This window comes from Pteropus medius, unplaced genomic scaffold (genome assembly GCF_902729225.1).
Source record: "Pteropus medius unplaced genomic scaffold, Ma_sr-lr_union100, whole genome shotgun sequence".
Taxonomy (NCBI): Eukaryota; Metazoa; Chordata; class Mammalia; order Chiroptera; family Pteropodidae; genus Pteropus; species Pteropus medius.
The window spans coordinates 8,003,861-8,031,845 of NW_024350926.1; positions in this window are offsets into that span (position 1 = coordinate 8,003,861).

The window sequence follows — 27,985 nt, forward strand, 5'->3', positions numbered from 1 at the left end:
AAAGGTATACAGTTCTTCTAATAGTGTATGGATATAAAAAAAATTGAAAATATGTTATCCTAAATCACCTCTAGGAAAGAGTACAGTTGAGCAATTCTTAGTAGGAGGAAATAAATATGTTTAAAAGATAAAACAAAAAGCCAGTAAGCAAAACTATTAGGATAAAAATGAATTTAGTACTCGATGTCATTTTACAAAGGGGCATAGAATGTGTCAGGTCATAACTGAATAACTGTAACTGGTATAATGACTTAACCCCAACATTTCTGTAACTTAACACATCTGTAACTTAGCACAATAGAAGTTTAACTTGCTCAAGTGACCTTCCAATATGAGTGTTCTTCTTTGGGTGGCGAGAGCAGAGGGTAGACTCTGTTCCACACAGTCATACCTGGGGCCATGCTGTTGGAGGCTCTGCCATATCAACACAGGAATTTCCAATTTACCGTGGTAGTTGCCAGTCAAAAGATGGGGCATAGAGAGGACAGGGAAGGTACAATCTGTTTTTATGAAATCTTTTCCTAACCCAAAGTACTAAACAGTTTTCATGTGTTTTCTTTTAGAAGTGTTAGTTCAGCTATTATGATTAGGTCAGTAACGTTGGTAAAATTATATAAATTTTGAAAGCTCTTAAAAATACCTTACAGAAAAAAATATATTTATTCACAGGAAGAATCAATTTTGTGAAGCCATATTTCCCAAATTATCTGGAGTCTACTGCCAATAAAAGGTTTAGTACCTTTTTATAATGAACTTGACAAGCTAATGCTCAAATTTAATAGAAAGAATAAAGGTCTAGTATATACTCTTAAGAAGTGTGAGAGACTTGACTTTCAAAATATCAAACTTATTTTGATGCTGTAATAAATAAGACAGGATAGTACTACTGGCAAGTAATAGAAATTTAATCAAGAAATAAAATAGAAAATCCAGACTGAGACCCCCATGCATATGGAAATTGAGTAGCTGGTGGAAATTGTATTTCAGGTCAATGGCAGAGCAAGAAGCTTTCCACTAAAGGGTGAAGATGGTGGTTGCACTTTTCTAAGAAGAAGGGAATGACTGGGAAGGGACTCGCAGTGGCGATCAAAATATACAACTATTTTTTCTTGCTGTGATTTTGGGATAGATGGATATTGAATGTGTGGCTATTCTTTGAACTTGGCTTATTTATTTTGTCAACTCTTCTAAGTATCAAGAATATTTTGCTACCAGCAGCAACCATCTGATGAAGTTTAGGGAAATCTACCAATATTTTTTATGACCCAATTTTTTTCTACACTGGCCAAACCAGTGAGTTAAATGAGATTATGATGAGAATCTTCATTTCTGGGGTTTTCTAGTCTTTGGGGATGGTGATAATTTATGCTGTTCCCCCAGAGATGTGGTTTTGCATAAGTTTATTATTGGGGAGATTGTTTATCTAGCCCTTCCATTCCTGATACAGTTCTTTCAATAAACAGGGAACCATTGTGGGGATTGTGCTAAACAACTGAATACATCTACTCTAGATATACATTCAGGAATTTGATAAATTAATCTAGTTATTTCAGAGACTCATTTAACACGCTTTGGGAGAGACCTGGGGCCATTTCCTCTTTGTTCTTCATTCCCCACAGCCTTTACTTAACTAGTTGTCTACACGGCTGTCTAGTCCCAGGGATTAATGCGAGCTCAAAAACAGTGTCCAAAAACACCCCACCCCCATGTCCAAAAATCCCCCACCTCCCTGTCCAAAGGTATTTTTATTGCTCAATTCATAGTTATCCTATAAATGGCCACAGGTCCCTTTGGACATGTTTCCGAGGAGTATTTGCAAGTATGGAGTTGCGATGGGCCCGTATAGGGGCCCATCTTCCTCTTTATTCAGAAGGCTCTGGTCTCTGAACTGGTTCAGTTTCAGGATTTCGGTAAATGGTGCTGATTCTTCATTATTGTGATGCAAAATAAGCCTCAATTTAACAGTTCTAGACTTATTTTAGTTTAGTTTTTTTTTTTTTCAGATTTTTACTAAAGTAGGATCTAAATATACTGCCTGTCTTGCAGTTCTAGGGACTGCCAGTGACCTTGAACGATACCGTTCTGCTTAACATTGGGGTTCTAGTCCCCGCTTGGGTAACCACACCCATGTGCCCCAAGGTAATTCAGGTCTACCACCTGGCTTCTGCCATTCCCAGCTCTATTATCACTACCAAATCGATGCTCATTCTAATAATAGCACTAGTCCGTCCGACCTGCATCCCCTAGCCTGCAGAAGACAGAATCTACAGCCATTTTAAGGGAAATTGGAGCTCTTCCTAGCCATGTGTTTCCCAATGTTTCCGTGTCCTTTATGCTTTTAGGGACATAATTAGAAGGTAGGTGAGTGTGTCGCACATTATAAATCACTTTCAACAATCCCATCTCGATTGACTTTTATTTCTTTCCTCTACATCATGGAGGGATTTCCAACAGGTCAGTCTCATTCTGTGGAGGCCACCATTGTTTCCAGACCAATCAGCTTTCAAAGCTAAAGTTAGAACCATTTCTAGCTACTCGGTTTAATAATAAATCAAGAGTCTTGCATAAAATCATCCATACCGAGAAATCCAACATGATTTAAAATTGTTTATCTTTGCCTCATCTCACACCCTCAGAATTCACGCATACATACTCTAGTTGTTTTGCCAACATAAATGATCAAGTTATTGAAATTCTTTTTGGTTCAAATTATTTTTTTGAGCTTAACTATATATTTGCCTGCCTGACCATGCAGGAACCTGAGTCTAGTGATCTTTCTAGGAACAACGAGGGATGGTATATGGAGCGAGAAGTAGGGCTTGCATGCATGTATTTAAAAAGAACTACGTTTTGATAACTCTACCACTGGTAAAGTTATTGTAGTATTGTCAATGAAGGCAGGAATGTCCCCTTAGATAGAGAATGAAAGATTGTTTCTACAGGCGATTGGAGTTTATGTATTTAGAATAGTCAGAACCATTTAAATTCTTTCAAATGGCCTCATTGCAATTCTCAAGCTTCTACTATTCCTCAATGAGAGGCCTAACTCTTAAATAGGAAAGTCAACCTATATTCTAATTTAGGAAATCACAGAATTCGATCTCATGCCTGATTTTCAGTTATGTTAGCTCTGCAGCTGAAAGATAGAAGAAATTATTTTAGAAAAACAGTGCTGGAAAATTATCTTAAATAAAAGTTAAATACAGCAATATTTGCTACTTCTTTTTAGAACTCTGAAACATACCATATTGTATTTGGTTTAATTAAGATATATTTATCTACTTTTCATGGTCTAACAAATGTACTGATTCAAATAAATTTGTTAGTTCGAATTAAGATTTCAATTTGTAGAACAGACCAGTTTTCAAATAGATGAGACCAAATCTCCAAACCTGGACTAAAAAAAAAAAAAAATTCTTTTTTTATGAAGCTATCCCCAAGCCAGTGAAGATTGATAGCTTACCTAAAATTAGATTGGTACGTTGGCTATTTAGGTAGGAACAGTCTTGAGAAAAGGCTATCAGTCAAAATGCTGATGACATAAACCATATTGAAATAAATGGCTGATGAGGCACACTGTGTTGAAATAAACATTAATTTTTCCTCAATATGCCTTATCAGCCATTGATTTTAAAACTATAGATGTATATATTCTAAATAATAGGATTTGTAATAGGCTGTTATTAACCAAACTTATAAAAATACAAATTACATATTTATATACAGTAGGTCTTATTAATAAGTAAATATATGTATGTACTATGGAATTTGTGATATGAAACACTTTTTATTTCTGGATGGAGCCTTAGATCATCGCCTAGAATGAAGAGATTATTTATAATTAAATCGAATTGGTTTATTCGTGACTGAGACTGGTGATAGAGACCACTTCTATTCTTTGCACCCAAAGCATCATATCAGTTGGTAACTGGAAATTGGGCAAAATAACGGGTCTAAACACCACAAGGCTCTTGGCTTTATTTTGCTGGCAACAACAACAAAAAATACTAACCAGGATAATTTAAACGTGATTGTAGTGTTCCACAGAAAGCCTGAGAAAATACTAGAAGAAAGCTTTCTTTCCATGTATATCTACAGTAGGATAAATATTATCTTTCACTTAAACAATATGAAATGTTGAAGTATTAAAAATGAATATGATTAAAAAATAATGTTAAACAGTTGAAAGCCTCTCTAGGCAACACATAATTCAAGTAATGTAAAGTAGAAAATATAAATAAATTTGACTTAGAATTGCAGGATTAGACAACTCTGAGGGGCAATATTCATTATTTACATAGAACACCTTTTAGGTTTTTAAAATTTAAAAAGGTTGAAAATGCATAATATTAGTGTGGTTATGGGGAGCAGGGCACTCTAATGTACAGAACATTAATCCTTGAGGGAGAGAATTTGTTTAAGAAATTATTTCAGAATTTAAATATGCATATCCTTTGATTATTTTCACTTCTGGGATTTTATTCAAGAGATATATTTGCCCGTTCACTCAAATTTGTATAAACACAAATGTTTACATGAATATCAAGGCAGATCAACTCAAAAGATAAAGGATTAGAAAGATAGAAAACAAAGAGAAACAAAAGAATTGGGGAGAAACTAAAAATCTCGCAATAGGAGTTTGGTTACATAACTTTAGCTGCTTAAACAAATACACCAACAAAAAAAGGAAAATGTAAAATCAAAATGTGTACACCAAAATGGGCAAATCTTCAAGATGTACCTACCGTATTTCATAGATTTTAAGACACATTTTTATACATATTAATTCATCTGAAATTTAGATAATCTCAAAATCCTAATTACCATGGGACGGTTTTACTGACAGCATCAGACTCAAACTTATGGGACGATTGTCAGCCGCCTGGAGGAAATACCCGAGACAACCGTCTGACTTCCAGCGATTAGTAGAATCCCCTCCTCATGTCTCAGCCCAGCTGGTGAATTTGGCATGTTTTTCATACAGGTAGTGAGCCGTCTTAGTCCGTTCAGGCTGCTGTCACAAGATACCACAGACTGGGTGGCTTATAAAAAATAGAAATGTACGTCTCACATTTCTTGAGGCTGGAAATCTAAGAGCAGAGTGTTTACACGGTCAAGGTCTCTGTCTGGCAAGGGCCTGCTTCATGGTTCATACGTATCCTTGGTTGGCCAAAGGGAGAAGCCAGCTCTGAGCTCTCTTCTCTAAGGATGCTCACGCCAGTCACAGAGCTCTTCCATCACTGCCTAAGCATTCGCACAGGCCCAACCTCTTAACACCGCCGATTCGAGGGTTCGAATTTTCACACATGAATTTTGAAGGGACACAAGACATTCAGACTGGTGGCTTTTATGTTTTTTATGGCATCTTTTAAGAATGATCAAATCAAGTGCTTGATAAAGCACACATTAATATTGTGAGAGAAAATACTGACTTTCTTGACTACAAATTGGAAGTGGTTTCAACTGGTTGGTTTTTGAATGTGAAATTTTAGGACATCTCAGACAATATTTTACTTGATTTTTTCTTTTTAATGCACGCACAAAATGGTTAGTCTATAAAAACATATGTCCAATTAAAATGAAAAGAACCCATATGAAGTGTTTAAAACAGAAATTTTAAAGGATAAAAATATCATATTATAGTTTAACTAGTACCATTTTTCCTTCCTGTTGGAATGTAAAATAATGGTACATCTTTCAATAGATGGTGTCTTAGACTGGATGAAATATGGTATTGTCAAGTGAAACAAAAGGATAATACAAACCAGAGAAGTCATATAGTATTCTTATTACTGTGGGAAAAAAATTAAAAGGGAATTGATTTATGTGTCCATATGTATGGAAAGTATCTGGAAAAATACAAAAGAAACTGTTAAAACTGTGGACTGGGACCAGGCGCCAGAATTGGAAGTAGAAGTTTTTTCATTGAATTTCTTTTTATACTTTTATTTTTTTTTTTGCCACAAGCAATTTTCATAACAATAAAGTCAGATTATCTTCACATTCCTACAGAAATTGTTGAATGAGAACCAACCATTACAACAGTATCGATAAGTTGCCTAAATGATTTTGATTATAAAAATTTCCATAGCATTGCTTACTGTCTCAACTGACCTTTATATCTTCAGCTTGCATTTTAGAGAAGTTAGAAAGTGAGGCATTGATATGTATGTAAAATTGTATAAATTACAATATTCCTCTCCATTCTATCTCTTTTTTATCTCAGAGTTTTTCCTCCTCATTGATGTCCCATGATCTTTTGACCATTGCAATTTCTTACATGTAAATAGAATGGTAAGTGTGACTCACTAGTCACTCAATATTCACTCAAAAAAAAAAAAGGCGAATCTTTTTCAGTACTCCTTTGCCCAAACTCACAACAATGAATGCCTTATTGCTAAAAATTTTTATTAAAAAATAGTTATTAAACTGAGGATATTAAACTTAGGATATTAATTTATGAACCATTGAAAATCAATGATTCTGATAGACCATATTTGTAAACAGCATTACTTACACCCAAAATGTGCTGTATATTGTTCCTTGACTACTAAGAAAGCCATATGTGACTAAGTATATTATTTTATAATATATTAATTTATTAATGTGGACTATATTTTTAATATAAAATTATTTTATAACACTAATGTTACATACACACAATAACATTTGTTTTATTTCTGTTAATCAACTAGCCATAAAAATCATAATCCTATTTTGTCTTAAGTTTTAAGAACATCAACCTCAAGAATTATGCTTTGTATTATTTAATATGGTCAAAGGTCTGATTGATTAAAATAAAAACACCATTTTTCAGGAGAAATAAGATTAAGTAAAACACTAGTCATTAGGTAAATGACTACTACTATGCAACATTTAACCACCTCACTCTAAACATAACTTTATTTCTGAAGACTTTTTATAGTTATTTTTAAGTTTTATTATATATAGGTTAGAATTAAGTTGATGTAACAGGCTTTTAGATACTTTAAATGGAAAATTCAAATTAAATAGTTATTGACTACCTAATAAGCAAAAAGAATTGCAGGTAGCATAGTGGAAGAAATAAAAAGTTTAAAAAATTAAAGACATTTAGAAATATGTCCTTGAGCACCATCTGTTATTTGTGTCATTTTTATAGTTGTAGAAATGCCCAGGAAATCTTCGCAATGTTTGTTTTTTACCCTATTTTCGAAAATTCAAGATAATGTGATGAAAGCTGACAGAAAATGATTTAACTGTGAATTTGTTTGTATGTAGTAACTAGTTCATATCACTGCATTGTTTTTTCATAATAGATATTAATTACAGTATTGTGATAGATATCACAGAATTGTTTTTACATAATGCTCAAATGTTCTTAACACAAACTATTAATTATAGCTATCTGATAAAATACTTTATAATAAATAAGTTTCTTGATTTAGAGACAACGCAGGAGAAAAACAAAATTTATATCAGATGGAACGAATCTGAAATATGAAAATCACATAATCGGAGCCCCGAATGTTTTACTATTGAATTAAAATAATCAGCAAAGATAATGCCCTTTTTTCCTATAACAATTTCTGTGAATCCTAAAATCTGGCTACCAGTGTTTTAACGGAAACATCCATGTGCCTGAGCTCCATAATGTAATTCGACACATTAGCAACTCTCTTTAATTTGGGAGTAATTTTCATGAGAAAATATGACTTTCTGAATGCTGTATAATGATAGTAGCTTTGAATCAATGGACTAGCTTAAATATATTTTGAATTCTAATTCCTATGTGAAGGCTTTGATTGAATAACTTCTGTAGGTAGAATTTGTGATAAATATGTCTTCCTGAAAGATATAAAGCTGGCATCTTCACTAAAGTAGCCTATACCAGGGATGTAAGTCAAAGACTCCATTTGTCAAAAAGTGAACTTTCTGGATGCTAGATAAAGAAACAGTTGTGTGATTAACGTCACTGAGAGCATTGAGCAACATATGTCAGCTTCTGATTTATTTAAAATTCAAATAAACAAAATTTTAAGGAAGATATTAAAATAAATTACCTATGATAGCATCTAAAACACTTCTTTTATGCCAGTGGATTAAGTAGAAAGTATGTTATTTCTACTTCATCATTAAAGATAAGTGCTTAATAATTCCCAATGTTCAATCAGATTTTAAAATTTTATGTATTAAATTATGTCTTTATTAAATTGTTATGAAATGACCAAATATTTGGTCATATAAGTATAATGTCATTATACTCTTAATACAGTGCTTATTAGACTCCTGTCACAAAAGTCTGTGTTTGGCCAAAAATAATAGATACAATAGCTCTTAACAATTCTTCATACTACTGAGAGCTTAAAAATGCGTCATGTGGTTGGTCTGCTTCCTAGTTAACTAAATTTAGTGCTTAATTGAAAGAGAGATTTAAATTAATGTTGAGAAATTCTGGTGTTTCTCTGCGTGGTTTTACTACAGTACTCTGAATTTGTTTCTGGGAGAAAAAGGCCATTTCGATAAATGTGTAGTAAATTATATTCAGTTGAGTTTTAGTGTCTGTCCTTTGGCATATGAAATAGTAAATATTGAGGAGAAACCAATCTACTCTCAATAAAAGTTTGCTTAATCTAGGTTGAATTCTACTCTTCTGAGTTGTTCTTCAGAGCGTCCTGAGATAATTATGCAAAACGACCGTGCGAGAAATTCGATTTCAGACACTTTCATCAGTATAGTGTTCTAAGGTTCTAGTATTGTCACTCATTGAAGCACTCAACTTCCTACTCTTCTTTGTTCCCTTTTTTCTGTTACGTCATTATGCTAAGGAAAAATAATTTCTGCTGATTTAGAAATCTTATGTCAGGGCAGTAAGTATGCAATTAGCTTTCGTTTAAATGATAGCAGGCCGCTATAAATAAGATTCTTAATTGTGTTTGCAAGATTAAAATTCAGCCTCCTTGTTTGTTCCCTTTATTTCTTGGGTGGCATTGTGGTATATTCACACTGCTACCTCTAAATGAATGTCAACTTGTTTTACCTCGACTGCAGCCGGTCGATACTTCATTAGGCTGAATTGTCTTGTGCCCGTGAAACCTTGAAGCTGTGGCTTAATTAGCACCCGTATTATGCAGTGGCTCAGACAGCTGTGCTCAGCTTTGTCAGTTTTGAAAAAAAAAAAATTTTTTTTTTAAGCCATGGCGTTACTTATATCCTGGAAAAAAAATGACCACTTATTTTCAAAAATAGTAATATTTGATAAATTAAGCATTACTTATTTTTTTAAAAATTGATTGAAATACATGAATATAAGAAGTGGAATTTTGAAACTCTTCGTATTTTGCAAAACTCTTTGAAAGGAAGTACAATTTTCATGATCAAGCCATTGTGCAGTTTAGATAATTTAAAACTAATGGCAAAATTGCATTCATATAAAAGAGAGGAGAGGGGAAAGTGCAGTCAAATGGCAATCATGACAAATGACATCTCTTGTCCAAGAGTCATTTTTCCTCACTAGACTGATTTGTCATCCTCACTTTTGACATTTTTCATCCTGCTACGAAATCACACTGACAGAATAAGATATTTCTAGACTTAACAGCAGGCCACAGAAGATGGTTTCGTGCCTCCATTTATTTATTTTGGTTGGCTGTTTCAATTTTTATTTTCAAGCAGCTAAACTCTGGACATACAAAACTCCGTTCTAACAAAGTATTATTGGTTAAACAACTCCATGGAAGGAGACTGTTTTAAAATAAAATGTGAAACGATATGTACTGTTGCTTAATTGAAAACAAATCTCTCTACTGGTCACATTGAAAATGTACCAAAATACCAAAAGTTTTGTTCAGCCTGGTGTTTAATGAATCATTTAACGGTTCCAGCAGTTTATGCCTAAGTCCTGGAATTGGACCAGTTCCATGGAAAAATAATCACAGCAAGGAGATTGCTCATCACCTCACAGAGCCACTCCATCTGGATGAGAGGTTGGCCTTAGAACTGGTATTAATTTCCTAGGGCTGTCACAACAAGGCACCGCCGACTTATAGCTTAAAGCGACAGAATTTTATTGTCTCACAGTTTTGGGTAATCCTAAGAGTTTCAAAATTCTGGAGGCTAAATAATTGAAATCGAAGTGTTGACAGGGCTATTCTCCCTCTGGAACTTGTAGGGAAATCTTTCCTCGCCTTCTCCCAGCTTCTGGTGGGTTGCCAGCAATCTTTGGCACCCCTTGGCTTGGCAGCTGCAAAACTCTGACTTTCCACAGCCTAGAGGCAAATTTGAGGCTTAAGACACAGCCTCCCGAGCTTGAGTCTAAGACTAAGATGGCATCTCTTTCTTTTTCTCTTCCTCCCTCCCTCCCTCCCTCCCTTCCTTCCTTCCTTCTTTCCAGAAACATTTGCTGAAAAACTTCTGTATGCCAGGAAACCAAGCTAATACTTAGGGATATTGGATCCATAAGAAATTTCCCTTACCTACATCACAGTTCAGTTTACCAGTGATGAGTTGTGGGGAAAACATTTATGCGAACTGCAAAGGTTCTCTAAAACATACTTCTCAATGTCTAGTGGGCATGTAAATCACTTGAGAATCTTCCTGAAATGCAAATTTGAGATGGTAATTCTGTTTTGGAGCCCAGGATTCTGCATTTGAAACAAATTTCCAGGAAATGCCAATGTCACACTCTTGAGTAGCAAAGTTAAAGGCACGAGTAGAAGAGAAAGGATTAACTCTACCTAAAGATCTGGAAACTCTTGAAGAACATGATTTCGTGTGATTTACACATTACAGAACCAGCAGTAGGTTGTCACATATAGAACAGGGGCAAAGCATTGCAAAAGGTAAAGACAGATGCTGAAGGAATGACCTGGACGGCAGTGCTGGGGACGTGAGGGGTCCCGAGTGAAAGGGAAGAGAATATATTGACAGCTGAGTTACAGCTTTGCAGGCAAGTTAAACAGTGTAAACTTAGCCTTCGTCAATGGAGAACCAGAGCAGTGTCAAGCAGAGTAGCCAGGTGTCACGGAAAGGTTTAGCAGCAAGAATTTCAGTTAAAGTTTGTTGTTATTCATTGAGTGGCTCCTAGATGCCAGGCACTGTTCAACTCATTCATGAACCACTAGTGAACAAGACCAAATCTCTACCCCATGGGATGTCCATTCTAGTGGAAGGATATAGTCTTAAGAAAGCAAATTATCTTTCTATGAAGAGGCATGAATAAATAATATGAATTTAAAATGCTGATTCGATGGAAGGAAAGTAGGACATAAGAGTGATATCTCCACAGAAAAATAAAACAGATAAATCCATCTGCATACATCAAGATGAAATGTACACTTCTGGTGAAGTCTGTAGAGAAATTGGTGATGAGTTCTTAGAATATTAAGCAAATGAAAAGATGAAGCAATCAACTCTAGGATAAACAAAAAGAATTATAAAAAGTAAATATAATTGTATACTACATGACTCAACTGTGCATAATATAAACATCATCATCATCGTCATCATCATTATTATCATTATCATCTAAACATGATGATTGGTTTATCCAAAAGTGATAGGATAGGAGACGGAAGTTTAGGAGAGTAAGAGAGCAAACTTTTTATTTTTAATTTTAAGAAGTCAAGTGATAACTTGTAAAGCAAAAAAAAAAAAACAAAAAACAGACAAAAAAAAGAAACAAAAAAAATTAAGAAATAATAGGATTAGCTGACTATTTCGAAATTTGAAACTAAATGGCAAAAGAAACAGATGAGAATTGATAGTGGCTAACGCTGGGGAACACAGGTGTAGCAGGGGACTCCTACTTTTCACCGTAAGTCATTTGAAATGTAAATTTATGTGCATTTACTACTTTAAAAATAATAAAAGGAAACCGTCGTTGGTTCCCAACCTTGGGAGTCCCAGCGAGCATCCTTTGGCCATAGTGTGCTCATACAGAAGTCTGTAATTGTTTATAAAATTCCTGCTGGTGGCACTACGGAAGATTTTTTCTCTGTGACCGTGAAATATGTTTTTGGAAAATTGTCTCTCTGTGTGTGCATGTGTGTATGTACTCAATTGTGTGTGCACGTGTGTGTGTGTGTGTGGTTTTTCTCCTGGGATACTTACTAGAAATTGTTCATAAATTAGTCCTTGAGCTGGTTAGGCATCATCGCTCTCATAGAGTTATGTCTTGAACTGGAAGATGCTTTCAGCTCTAAAATTCTGTTAGTTTTTAAGTGAACAAGTTCCTTTTCTGAAACATTTCCACTTCTTTTTGACCAAATTTTAACACTTTCAGAGAAAAGTCAACCTTAAAGGTAGAATTCAGTTCTTCTGAAAAATCGAGCATGTAACTGACTGGCACGCCCATCTGCTTCATGCAGTTGTTGATTTTTTGCATCACCTCTTTATACCTGGACTTACTGTGTATTTACTCCGTGCCAGACTCTGAGTCCTCATTTGAAGATATGACAGTACATCACCTGGACTCTACTTAGAGCACTATTTCGCTTAATTCTTAATCTTTTTTCTTTTTGCCTTGGAGTATTTAGGACTTATGGTATAAAATGACTTAGTTGATGTGTCTTTGAATTATATTTTTAAGTTTCTCTTTTTGTTTCTGTGATGTTATGGCATCCAGTAATATAACTTTTCTATTATGTTATCTGGTTCCATTAATGTAAATGCTAATTACATTTAGAAAGATAGCTTTATCTGCTTTATCCAGTGAATACTGCTTAAATGAATATGAAAAGTACATTTAGAAGGTTCATTTATCATTAGCCCCTCTTCGTATCCTCCAGTGAAACATCAAAAGTTTTAGAGGTCCCAACCACATTTTATATACTATCTTATACATAAATTCTAAACTGATGCAAACATATATGAAATCTAAAACTTAACACTTATACTTAAATTTAAAAAAAAAAAAACTTTTCATGTTTTTCATTGCAAAAATTCTAGGTAATACAGTCTAAGTTTATATTTTAGGGGATTGGTGTGTCCATAACTAGCTGCTGCTCTTCTCTCGTTGTCTAGAGTTTGCAAAGTGTCATCCAGATTTTAGGAGTGATGCTTATATCCGGAGTTATGCTTTGTAGCTTACAACTGAAGGATTTGTTATTCCTTATTTGAAAATATTTTAAATTTTGATAATCACTTTCAACGCTATCTTTAAAAGTTTCTTGAAACATTAAAAGCACAAGCTTAAAATATTTTTAAAGTATTTATAATGGGCTTTTGATATTTCTTTTACATTCTTACAATGGTCTTTTGAAGTGGCTGGACAAACCCCCAGAAACCAAGAAGAGGATATAGCTAGGTGAAGATGGTTTTTTAGAGAAAAATGAATTGGTCTACAAAAGACACTGAGGGAAAAAATTAAATTATTATATGAGACATTCATGCATTCGTCTTGGCTGCCTGCATGCTGTCTTCCAAGAGACTTCATTTCAAAGGCATGGAAAGGTCGACGCTGGGAGCAGAGTGGCATCTCCAAATAGTTTTGGGGGTCACCTCACATGGCTCTTCGCCTTGTCAGAATATGCAGGTGAAGAAACTGTATTGGAGGAAATGATGAGAGTTGAAAGAAGAGAAAGGAAAAGAGCCCTTATACCATATCTTTTTCTGAGTTTTGGTGATATATTTATGAGGACGAACAGATAAGTTCCAGAAGAAACCACAACCCATCCATTTGAATTTTAAGTAAGAATTAATCACACAGGCCAGTTCCCCAGAAATCCCTGTGAAATGAGAAAAGCAGTGATAAAATTCTTTGTTTGGTAGTAGAGAGTGGCTAAACCACGAATCCGTGCCTATCAAATGGTCTATATCTTGCATTCTCCATTTACTACAGGAATACAAACCATAACTCAAAGGGAGAATTTGGTGAGAAACGGCTCTTGGGAAGTTGGGGGGCGGAGGACGGCGAGTAGAATCTGGCTGGGTTGGCCAACCCTGTAAATGGATCACTGAAATTTTATTGATTCTTGCTATGTTTAACTATATACCCATCATATTATACTTGAGGAAAGTAAGCGCAAAACAGTAAAATTGATTGTCAGAAATGTGAAATTCTGTACAGTGTGTCACCATTGCTCCCAAGGAAGCAGTGCAGTTTTTGATGATAGGGCTTAAATTCACCTGCCGTTTCTCCCCGTCAATGTCACCCAGTGTGGGGATCAGGGAAGCCCAGGAGTTCCAGAACGATTTATAAAGTTGTCTTTAGCAACTTGGATTTTCCATGAAGATTAAAGCAATTGAGAGAATAATTCCATGTAATGTAATAGATGTGATAATGTATGAACGACCAAAATAATAAAGTTGGTAATGAAAAAATATACAATGTTGAAGAAAAAATAAAAATTCGGATTATAAAATGTAGTGTCTAACTACAACATTGGCAATCTCTATCAAGCTGGTTTCTGAAAAAGCATGCTGATATAGAGAGATAAATTCTATTCTTGCCAGGGCTGTGTGTGCTGGGAAAGATAATCAACCGCGTACATTAGTGAGGCTTTGGTAGCATTTTAATAATTTGAGATGTTGGATATAAAGTAATTTTTTATGGTTTATTTCTAGTAAATTGGCTCTGCCAAACTTTGCACTTGTTTTTAGGAAGATAGTTCAGGCATTCATTAGTAATGTTTGCTTCTCACAAATAGCCGATTTCTGCCTTACACTGAAATACTAAAAACACATGGATTTTGGATGAATGTCTAGAGTATATTGCACATATTATTATTCTACACATAGAAAAGGAAGCTCGTACAGTGCTCTCACATGATGCCGCATTGTTTCTATCTTCTTTAAGAAATATGTCTTAAATTCAATAATTTAAACCTATAAATCTCATTTCCAAATAAAAATGTTTGAATTTATTTTTAATTTTATATTATATGGGTTATATATGGCCTTTTATCCATAGCCAGCCATTTATATCTTAAAATTTACCTTTATAGTTAAATTCTGTTCTTCATTCATTAAAACAAATAGTTCCTATTTAGTCAAAGGTATGTAGAGACATATTACTAACTGGAAACTTTACATAATTTTTAAAAAGTTATTTTAGTCAAAAAATTGTTTTAGAGAGTTTTGTGATTCAATTTAAAAACAATGTTAATGGCATCACTATCTCCCTTCACATTCAAAACTGATTTGCGGTTATGATTTAATACTTAAAATATACTGAAATATATTAGCATCGAAAGCTTCTCAGAGTAAAGCTGTCTTGCATTCTGTGAACAATTTTGTGATTTCAAGTATAAGGAGAAAGTGACATGGCCAGGGCATCCGACCCAACCTGTCTTGACTCATCTCTGCCAAAAGAAAGACAGGAGAGAGAGAAATGGTTCTGTTACCTTTTTTTCTGGTCGTGGTTTACTCCCTTGTCACACTCATCTTTTCAGATGGTAGTTTTCATGTCTTTTTTTTTTTTTTTTTTTATTAATCATTTCAACATTCTTTACTACATAGTTTTGTCCAACCACTTTTGACAGAAATTTTATTTGAGAAGAATCATTATTGGATTTACTCATATACACATAGTACTAACGATTTGTACTTGGAAAACACTTTAAATTAGTCATAAAGCCCAAATGTCATTATCCTTTAAACAAATAACAAAGACAAAATGCAATAGATGTTCTAATTCATGATGACAATTAAATTAAATTTCGTTTATGGAGGAGAACAGGAAGGATATGAAATATAAAAGCAGATGCAAGTTTGGTGGGGACTTGAGCAAACTTTGTGCTTCATTTGGATTATAAATGGCTTTTAGGTAATAAAACATCTTGCCAACATTAAAACAAACAAAAAAACCCTGAGTTTTATTACTGTCAAACATATTAAAGCCTATGGAACCGCTAGTATGGCTTGTCTTGTAAATTAGTCTTTACAACTTTATTGAGATGCATGTCTTATACCATAAAATTCACCCATTTTAAATGTACAGTTCAGTGGCTTTTAGTATATTCACAGAGTTGTGTAGCCATCCCCACAATCTAAGTTTAGCAGATTTTTATTACCCAAAAGAAACTCCATACACAGGAGCAGTCATTCTCCAGTCCTGCTGTTCCCAGCCCCCAGTCCCCGCCCTCCCCGCCACTCAAACCCTGGGCAGCCCCTAATCATTTACTTTCTGTATCTGTGGATTTTTCTATTTTGAATATTTCATATAAATAAAATAATGCGATATATGTTTTTGTGACTGTCTTCTGTCACTTAGCACTGTGCTTTCAAGGCTCATCTATGTTGTAGCATGTACCAGTACTTTTTTTTTTATTATTGAGTAATATTCCATTATATCAATATACCACATATTTATCCATTCACGATTAAGGGAAACGTAGGTTGTTTCCATTTCTTTGGCTATTATAAATAATGATGACATGAATATTCATGTGCGGGTTTTTGCATAGACAAATGTTTTCATGAGAAGTACTATTGGACATTATTTTTAAAAATTTTAGTAAAGAAACACCTATTTCCAAGGGGCCCAGAGAACACTAACCAGACAAACCCAAATAAAGACACACCTGAGCACATCACATCCAAATAGTTGACAACTAAAAATAAAGAGAATATATTAAAAGCAGCCAGAAAGTAAAGACATTTGTATGCTAGGGAAAATGGTTAGAATCAAGGCTGCCCATTTACATCTAAAAAAATATTGATTGGATTTATTACAAGTATATATGCAATATAAAGAATATTAAAAAAGGTTCTTCAGGTTGCAGGAAAATGGTACTGGGTGGAAATTCAGAACCATGTGAAGGGAATGGTAGCATTAAAATTTTAAAAGATATGGGTAACTAAAAGGACTATTTTCAATATATGCATATACATCTTAAAACTAAATTGACTGTTAATAGCAAAATTGTTAATGCATTGCAAGGATTATATGCAGAAATAAAATATATGACTACAGTTGACAAAAGATAGAGTAAATAGATGTTACATGTGACATACAATATATAAAATAGACAATATATAAAATAGACCTATATGTTAGTATATTTTAATTCAATATGAAAACAACATAATAAAGAGGTATAGTTTAAAGATCCGAAAGAAAAAATGTAAAAAAACTACTGAAAAAATGAAAATCAGGAAAGGAAGAATAAGAACAAATAACAGGACCGTTAGAAAACAAACAGGACAGTATACTTACACCCAATCACATCCATAGTTATATTAAATATGAGTGAATGAAACACTCCAGAGTGTCAGACTGAATAAAAAAGCAAGTTCAAAGTATATACTGTCTGAAAAGAGGCACGAACATATAAATAAACTAGGTTAAATTGAAAAAAATGGAAAATAATATGCAATGTAAAGTCCAACATAAGAAATATGAAGTCACTGTATCAATATCAGAAAAAATAGGTTTTTAAACAAAGAATGTTACCAAATTTAGAGCAGGATATTTCATAATGATGAAAAGGCCAATTAATCATTAAATTAGATGATAATAAGATATCTAGAAAATATTAATATTTGATACTTAACATGCTTCTGAACTAGAACTTGTCAGAACATGGCCCACAGGCTGCCACACCATCGTGCCTCCTTGCTTCTATACTGTCTATTATTGCGTTCGTGCTACAACTGCTCATATCATCACGCATCCCAGAAATGTAAATTATACCCACCGAGTTACCACCTCATACCCTAAAATAGCTAAAATTACAACACACAGGACCAAATAATGACAAGGATGTGGAGCAGTAAAAACTCTAGTAAGTGGCCTGTGGAGTATAAATACTACAGCTACTTTAGAAAACTCTGGTAGTTATTTCTAAAGTTAAACATGCATGCATCCTTTGACCGAGGTATTTCATTCCTAGGTATTTACCCAAGAGAAATAATAACATATATCAACAACAACAAAAAGGAAATGTTATAGAAGAGTATTTATACCAATTTTGCTTATATTTATTCTAAACTGAAAATAATCCAGTGTCCACCAGCACAAGATGGATAAACAGTGTGGTTTAGTTATACAATGGAATACTACCCAGCAACAGAAAGGAACAGACGGCTGACAGATGCAAACAGCGCGGATGAATCTCAGAAAATCATGTCGAAGTCAGACGTATGAAACTACAAATCATTTCATTTATATGGAATTGACGAATAAACGAAAAGGTTGTCGATACAGTCAGAACAATGCTTGCCTCTGGTAGGACTGTAAAAGAACACAGGACACTTTCTTGGGTGACTCAGATGTTCTTTGCATCAATGGAGATAGTGGCTATACGGATAAATGTATTTGTCAAAACTCATAGAGGTGTACATTAAGGTCTGTATTGTAGGTAAACATATTTCGATTAGTAAAAGTACTAGAGTTTAAAAGAGAAGTGTACGGAATGAATGCAATACAAAGAGTAGCAGTGTTCAAAAATAATCCACAATATGTTTACACGTTTCCAAAATCTGAAATGGAAATGAATGAGGTGTTCATCAGAGATGTAAATTAAAAGAAACTAAATATGATTCAAAAGTCAAGCGAAATGTAAAGTAAATAAGATTTAGATGAAACCATAAGAAATTCATACTAGTGGAAGTTTGTTAGGAAAAAAACAAGAAAAAACATAAAATATTAATTACAGGTTATCTGCAAACATGATTCAATTGAATTAACACATAAAGTACCTGAATATTGACTATATTTAGTTGTACAAAAATCTATAAATAGATCAGAAATTGATGTGAAATAGCTCTCAATCTCAAACTTGTTTTCAGATAATGTCTAAAGAAATAGTTATTGGCCATTGTCATTAATTATACAATGACTATAAAATAAAAGGTAATATTTTACTGAATACTAATTACTAAATGGTAATAGTAGTAATTCTGGTAAATGATTAAACTCTTCCTTTTTTTTCTTTTATTTTAATTGAGGTGTAATTGACATAAACGTTAGTTTCAGTTGTACATCAACGATTCTGTATTTATATAGATTGCTATTTCTTTTATATTTTAATAACTTCTAGATATAGAAATAACACATTTGTGAAAGACAATTTAAAAAATATGAGAAATTCAAATAAAATAAAATTACCATACCTCTTCAAGATATTACTAATTTTTATTTTCTTAAATCTCAAAAGAATGCATTCAAAATATGCGTTTTTCCTACAGAATTGTACTCGCGCTTTTTCATCCTGATTCTCCTCTAAATGGAAACTTACCTTCTGGTTTTTTAGGGGAGCGATGATCTCTTTCTTACTCCACATGACTCTGATGGGAAAAGCCCCACGCCCTCGGCCTCAAGAGTGGGCATAGGCTTAAACTAGCAAATTGAAAACTTCCCTAGGATATACCCTATGGAATTCTTTAAAACCTTCTTTAGATACAACTCCAGGGAAGAAAATCCTTGCCTTGATGTTTGCTAAGCCCCCTGATATAAACTTGGGAGTTTCTGTGGACAGCCCTGACCCCATGGAAAAATGCGGTCTGCCAGCACTCCGAGCAAGAACGCCAGAGAGCAGGACAAAGGGAAAAAAACACTCAGGCATCTGGGAAATGGTAGACATGGCAAAAATGTCTGACTTCAGTGTAAGTTTTAGCTACAGTACCGCTTCTCTAGGGCTGTGTATATTTATGTGTTTATAATTAAAGCAATCTTTTAACTTTTTCAAAAAAAAAAATGTGGCAAGTCGTTTTAAGTGAATATCCAATTAGAGCAATTTTTCAGTTCAAATATGTATTTAAAAATCTGGGTGTGCTGTTTACACCATTAACTTGCATTACTCCTTTTAGCCTCGTATTTTCAAGTGTACATATATGATCTTCAGTTTGCAATGTCTTTACTTAATGCATTTTTTTCAAACAATAATTTATAACACATGCGTAATTGTCAAAGTGGCTCAAGTTGGCAAGGACTCTTTCCTTGGCCAAACTGATCAAGCTCCTGAGTCTTCTTCTAGACTCTTCTGGACACTTCCTTGTTAAATCCAGCTTTGACAAAACCCTGCTGGGCCAGTTTAGCAAGAACCCCACCCCCGCTTGGTGTTTGATTACCCCTGATATGTCCGCAGGCCCCTCACCCTCCACCACTCTCCCTGGCCTGTCTGAAGCAACAGTCCTGATAGATGGCTTTGCCAGAACCCCGCCCTGGCCATGACATTTCCTCTTGGTAATTTTTCATCCACTGACCCCCATCCTACTTATTGGCTATGAACTCCCACTTGCCCGTTCTGCATCTGGCATTGAGCCCAGTCTCTCCCCCACTAGAAGACTGTTACAGTGGAGCTTTACCTACTGCAACGGTCTCGAATAAAATCTGCCTTACCGTATTTAACAACTGTCATGGATAATTTTTCTTTAACAGTGTATTAACATAGCTTCACTGTTGTTTGATGATCAAACCTCTTAATTAAAACTTTAATTCTGGTTATTATGGGAGAACTTTCATAATCCTAACAAAGCATATTAATGAACTATGTCTAGTATATAGAATAAGTATAATATAGTGATAAATAGTATGAATTTTGGAATCAGGCAGACCGGGTATGACCTCGTATCACAGAGGTAGGCGTAACCTTCTGTAAACTACTTATCATCTTCGTCAGTTCTTTCATCTGTGAATGGCACAAAATTAACATTTGCGAGGACAAAATTGTTTTGCATATGAACGGCAGAACCAGCTTTTTGCTCAACAAATATCTCAGCCCATCCTTCTAGTTTAGTAGTAAGGGCCCAGGTGTAATGAGCCACATGAGCACCTAGCCACTTCCTCCTTTGCAGGTGCACGTAGTTCTGCTACGATGTTTCATTCCGTGGAATATCGGCAATGGTGATGTGTAAAGGTTCAGGTCTTGCATATAGAAAGTAGAATGGCCTCTCTGTTTCTCTGCTTTGCGTGCATGAACATATATTTAAATATTACATACATATATGTTTGTACATGTGTGTGTATATTACTTGCATGTTTGTATATGAAATAGTATCCTTAAATGCTAGTACCACCTAATATTTAGAAGGCCATCTGTAATCATATTACTTCTATGGTAAGTGATGTGTGAACCATAATCAGGGATTGAGAAATTCCTCAGAGATCTGATCTGAAGCAAAGCCATTATGAATTGTCCATGCATTGAAATTTAACCTCTCGTCCCCATGGAAAACTCAAGGAATTAGTATTCAGTATTATTAGATAAGAATTTAAATACACGATTTGCCCATGACTTTAATACAATTTAGATTGTAAATTATAAGATATTATGTACCACAATTATACTATATAAATAATGGATAGGAAGAATCAAGGTAGAGAAAATTATTGTACCAGTAATTTAAAAAGATCTAATTTGATATAGTCAGAAAAAAAAATTCTTTAAGGCAATGTTGTCTACACTGCTAAATGGATTGGGAATTTAAAGACAAAACTTCTAAGTAAAATTACTTTCTGTAGGTCCATAAATGCCCCATAAGTTTTCAGAGTAATATATATTCTCTAAATGGATAATTAAGATGTAATTATACTTCATTGACTATTGCTAAGCCATTGGGAGATGAAGGAATAGTTTAGACATTATCTATAAGGCAAACAGATATTAACATATTTATTTGTAGTCATTAAAAATAGTCATTTAAATTATTAAGCTTAATTTATATTATCAGTGGACGCAGGGCCACAAAACAGAAACGAAGTATGTAATTGTTTAGTGAGACATAATAAATAAATGCTTATCTTTGCCAATGCTAAATGAATGAAGAATGAGCTCTAAAATAAATATAATAATTATTTGCATAAGAGTAAATGGTCTTATAAATAATACTTGCCAATGTTACATAACTAATGAAAAATTATGTTAAACGACACTTTAGGCAATGCTATAGTTTCCGTCTAAATCACATTCATTCCGGTCTTAATTTCTCTCTCTCTTTTCTGCCTCTCCCTTTTATGTCAGCCCAGTATAATCTGACTTTTGGCCCCGCCATTGTAGAAAAACTATTCATTCAGAGCTTAAAAAATGGTATCTTCTTGGCCAAAATGAATTAAAACAATGTTAGTTGCATTTTGCTTTTCTGTCGCATGTTCTCGAAACTCCCTCCTCCCTGAGCATCTGTTTCTCTCCCTGTTCCCTGCAGTCTTCCCATACTCGTAGATGCCTCTGATTAAGACTCTGTTCTGTAAGCATTGTCATCAGCTCACGTGGCTTTCATGATCGCATACATCCTGACACATTCCATAATGTAGAATAAATCACTCAGTGGATTTTGTTGATTTTAGTTTCAATAAAATATTGCCAAATTTGTTTCTGGTGGTCATCCGTCCTACCACCTCTGACCAAGCTAGCAGCATCCGCTACATTATTTTAGGAGCTTCCGGTCTCTTCTCTTAGTAGTCACTCTTCTCAGAGCCATTTTAGCACGTTTAACAGGCTTCAATGCCTCCCCATTATCTACAGAATTAAAAAAGAAAGAAAGAAAAAGACCACAGTTCATGCTAGCCATCTACTTAACGCATTAGGTATAGTACCATGTACTTTACATGCATCACGTCGATGCTCATAACTAGTTCAGTGGGGATTTAACTTAAATCTCTCTCTTTAAGATCGTACACCTCCTCTCACAGCCTCAGTGAATGCCAAACAAGTCATGGTACACGCAAACCCTCAGAAGCAGACCCACTGGGACGGACAAGGGTGTCTACCTCCCCAGCAGCCATCTCCAACTCTTTCATCTCTTGCCCTCTTTGTCATGTGGGGGAGGCAGATATATCCTCTTCCCTTCTCCCACTGCAGGTAGAAGTGATCATGTGATTCAGCTTTGGACAAAGAAACCCCGATGGTTGTCTAGACCAGAGTTCTCTCTAGGATAAAGAGAGAGATGTCTCTGAAGAGATCCACTTTTGCTCTTACTGACCTTTCTGCTTCGGTCATTATAAGAACACGGCAAAGGCCACCATTTGACCACAGGTGACAAACCCAGAGATAAAAATCAACACTTTTATGTTGGAGGGGATGGATGGAAAGTACTTTTAGATTCTTGATGACATCAGCAACCCCTCTAACTCTGGATTACTGGTCGAGCAAATAGTAAATGTGTTTTTTCTCCCATGGTTTAAGCCAGTATTAATGGTTTTCCTGTTATCTGTAGCATAAACTATATCAAATGAGCAGCTACCACTCCCCTCTCATCTATTTTAATTCTTGCCAGTGTGCCATATCTGCAAATAGAATTAAATAGCCTTTCTCAAACGCGATAAGCATTTTCACATCTACATTTTTTGTAGCATAACTTCCTGCTCAGGTTCTTACCCCATACTTATTTTTCTGAATAATTCCTATCTCCTCCTTTTGGTATGTAGTAAAACTCACCTCTTTCAAATCTGTCATCTGTATGATCAAATTCTTCTGTTATCGTGGTTCATTGGAAAAAAAATTGAGAGAAGGACATGTAAAATTGTATTTGCACAGTTGTCAACTCTCTTGGATTCTGTTTCCTCAAGGCTGAAGATTCTATTCACGTGTTATTCCTGTTTTAACAAGTGCCCCTATTAAAACTCCAGAAGTGCTAGAGGAATAAACAAATTCAAAAGTTTTAGTCATTTTGGGGGTTTTATTTTAGCTTTTCCCTTTTTTTTTTTTTTGGTTATTTCATTTTCAATAGGTCAGAATTATTTCAAAGAAAACATCTAGGTCATTTTCTAGAATAATACATTGCTAATGGAATTGAATATGAACCTGTCATATTAAAATGGATCTATTTAAGAGAAAATTCCTTTTCTCTGAAATATGAGGGGATCTCTGGGCTTTGGCTTTATATCAAGAAAATCAGCAGTTGTATCCTTAAATCTGTTTCCTCTGAAGCTACAAGATACGTTTAGGTAGGCAAGCTTCCTATTGTACTCCTGTGTTTCCTGTCTCGCGATACTTATAATTTATCACTACATTAAAATAGCCAGGTAGTCTGTCTTTCTCATTAGATTTTAAGCTCCTTGTAGTCAAGCACTTGGTCTCATTTACTTGTGTTATCGCCCACATTTTGCACAATGCCTGGCTCATATTTACTAACATAAGAATACCTTTCTTTCAAATTTATTCTTGTTATAGTATCAAAATACTTCATCTCTACAAGCTTAAAGTATTTTTTAACATTTGATGTCAAATATGCCCATATAAATATTCTGTAATTGCATTGAACAGCTTTCCAGAAAAGTCTACCTAAATTAATATTCCATAGTTTTGTTACTAATTCAGTACAGATGTCTTTTAAAAGAAGCAGAGGACTGGGGTTGGCAATGTTGTTATTTGCCCAGGAAAGGGGTGGCCCAGACAGGACAGGACCAAGCCTACCCCTGGGGACTACACCCAGCTCTACAGGGCATTAAGCCCTCACCAGTTTCTGAAATCTCCTCTCAAAGACTGCAAATCGCATCTCCCCAGGGTTTACAATCCCTGACAGTCTGTAAACCAGCAGGTATCAATTCTGCCTCTAATTTATAATTACTGGGTCCACATCTCAACAAGATAGATCAGACATTATTGAGATTAGCTTTATTTAATTAGTAGACATGCTTCTATATAAATATATAATAGTACAGTTCTGTATATAATGTCATGAAGCCTTCATGTTTCTGTTTAGTTTTTTTTTTTTCCCTCCCAATTGTTCTATGATTCACTTCCTGGGTCTATATTCTGCTATAGCTTATTATCATTAACATTAATAATGCTCAGTTCTATGCATATTTTTAGAGAAAATTTGTTTTTGCTAGAAAAAACACAAAGCGAGTAGGTTATGGAATGGAGACTGTCAGATCTTGAATTCTTATCCCTTCTCTGAGAACAGTCCCTATTATTAATGTATATTATTACTTCAAGTATGTCAGAAAAGGAGACAAACAGTCAGAGGCAGGAATTTCTCTCTAATTCACTCTGCCTAGCCAGCAAAATGTAACGCAAAATTATTCAGGGGAAAAATACAATTTTCTGTCATCTCTGTCATACACTGATAACAAAGCTACAGGCTAATATGTTTTGATATTTTTGTCACTCGTTTATCATGTGACCTTTCATGCTAGCATTAATACAGCTGAGGGACAGAGCAGATACACTGAAATAAGGGTGTGGAGAAGTCAGATTGCTTCTCTAACAACCAATGGTCAGTCACAGCAATTTATGTTTTTTTCTGGTATAGCCCTGACTGAAAAAGAGGAATTGTTATTAAAATTTGATATTACTGTCTAGGTTCTGCCACCTAGAATTTGCAACTTTTAGCAATGACGGGAATACTGGAGGGTTAATAAATTTCCCTTTGAATTATGATATTAATGCAATACAACGTGCCTGTTCATATTCAGAGCATATATATGAAAGAAAATGCAACCTAGACGTTGGAACATTGACTATTAGTCATATTCTGATTTGGTAAACCCAGGGAGCACATTAAAATATGATTGTTAAAATTGCAGTGCATGTGTTCAGCAAAAACTGTTGATATTTTTAAAGTGTAGAGGAACCAGAATAATTCGTGATACTGGGGAGTGTGGTACGAACATCTGAAAGTTTAATACATCTTGTGTTTTCTTTGATGATAAATGACACCTGGTTTAAATTTGCATGCAGCCTAACACCATTTCTGGCAATGGTCTAGTTTTTATGTTGCTCGTGGAGGCCAGACTATTAAAATTCCAATATAAAACTAATTTATACTTGACATTAATGAGTTAAGAAATGTTTTATATAGTACATCAGGGCAGGGAAAGAACCTTACAGGGATATACTGAAATCAAATTATGTCTGAATACTACCATTATGTACAAAAATGAAAAAAACCCTTTTCCAATCTTAGCTAAGCGCTAGGACAAAACCTATGTTTTTAATGTTTATATTAAGGTGACCATTTTGCTTTTTTTTATACCACACAGAAATGTGATAATATAAAGTATTAAAATTTTAAAATGTGCATGTTACATGTTATGAAAAAAATTATAGGGTTTTGTTACAAAATTATTAGTATTAATTTAAACTATCTAATTAAGCAAAAAAAATTCTGTCTCTTTGAAGACTATTTTAAAAATACAAAGAAATCAGAAAATGACCTTTCCAAAAGAAAAAAGAAACAAGTAAGGGTGACAGTTTTATATATAAGAATTGTTAAGTAGGTCCCAGAGAGACTGTGAACATGTATAGTGAATTCTTAAAAATTATTTTAATGTGTATTTTGTAAGTTACAGAGCATGTTTTAGGCTTAAAACCAGTACTTATTTACTAATTGGATAAACCCACCAGTATAATGGTTTTTAAAAATTAATTTTATTCTGAATTTTTGCTTATATTATGTTTATCTATTATTGCAAAATAAGATGAATTTTATACTTCACATCAGCTTTATAAGTAGAAATCATTTGCGTGTGTATTTTCTTGGAAATATATTCTACTTGTATGTTCATGTAATTTTTTAGAGATATTTTATTTCATGTTTATTACATAATATAATTTAAACTTGCATGCATCTGTAAAAATGTGCTCATGCCATAAGCAAATGTAGAACATTTTAGTAAAATAGTGTGTCTATCCATGTTAATTATTAGAGAATTTCAGGAAAATGTTAGTTTCGTAAATCATGGAATTGTTTTCATTGTATGGTTTCTAACAGACTTCATTAACAAATACCAACTGTCATAGCATACACTATATAAAAATTAAGACTTGACTTTTAGAAGGTGGCATGTAAGTATATTTTAATAGAATGTTCAAGTCTCACACTGTATTCTTTCATTATACTGTACTCAAGCAAGGATTTGCTAAGATGAATTTTCATCTGACTTTTCTATCATGACACAGAACTTTGACATGGGAGAGGAGAGCCAGTTGGAAGGTTAGGGTGGATTCAGTGTGTGCCCGTTTCATCCCCCTGAATCCCAAGAACAGATGAATCACCAAACTGAATTTTCTAAAATTCCATTTTTCATTTATATCTCAGGAGAGTGAGAAGTTGGTTATGAGAAGAAAGAGGAATGGGTTGGGGAACGGAAAATAAATAGAAAGGTCTCTACTCTCCAAAGGCAAATAACCTGCATATGAAGCAAAGACATCCAGAGACGTCTGTGTTAGGTTATTCCAGAAGGGAATTAGGCTTAGCCTCTAAAAGGCTTAGCCTCTTGGGGATGCAAACTTAATACATAAATGCTTGCCTAATAATCATTTAAGGTAGTTTATGGAAATAGTCTCTGTCATTAGCATAATTGAAAAGACTTTATTATTTTTTCTAACATATAAATCTTATCAAATAAAATAGTATACTGCTTTCATTGAAATCTTTAAAAAGTTTATTATTGTAATACATATATTTTTTTCTGCCGTTGTGGGTAGAGGATTGATGGTGGGTGCAAAGCTAAAGAGAACAAGACTCCTAAGTTAAGCTTCCACATATAGCTTTAGTAGAAAATGTATTCTGCTTCCATCGTAGTTGTAATATTATTATAAAGCTATGAAATAAAGGCTTCCTCCCCCCAACCCCCGCCGCCCTCCTCCCCCCACCTCTATGATCGTATGCTTAGCAGAAAACAGTGATTTCCAGTCTGGTATTCCTGTTTGCATGTAAATAAAGGCAGAGTCACAAACAAAGCCAACAACCTCACATACTCCTCTTCAGTGGTTAAGGATGGAAAGCCTGCCTGCTACCAATCAGCAAGTGGTTGCTATGGTTACAAGGTCAGGAAATATGCCTTTTCCCCAGTTGTCCAAGGCTTGCACATGTCACTTTTGAAACTATGAATTTTATATACAGGTCAGGAGATGCATACCAAAGAAATAAACAGTGAACTGGACCATAATGACAACTAACGTTCAAACGTCCTTGGGTTTTTAAATATCTGGCAAAACACATTCTATTATTTTGAACGGATTGGGTTTTGTTTGTTTGTTTGTTTGTTATGTAGGTTTTTGAACATTCTTTTTTCTATTATGAAATTTTATGTGGTAGTTTCAAATTGTATCTCGTTATTGTAAGCATCCATTAATAACTGGTTTCAGAAAAGTGTTACCTTCTTCTCTCGGTGAAA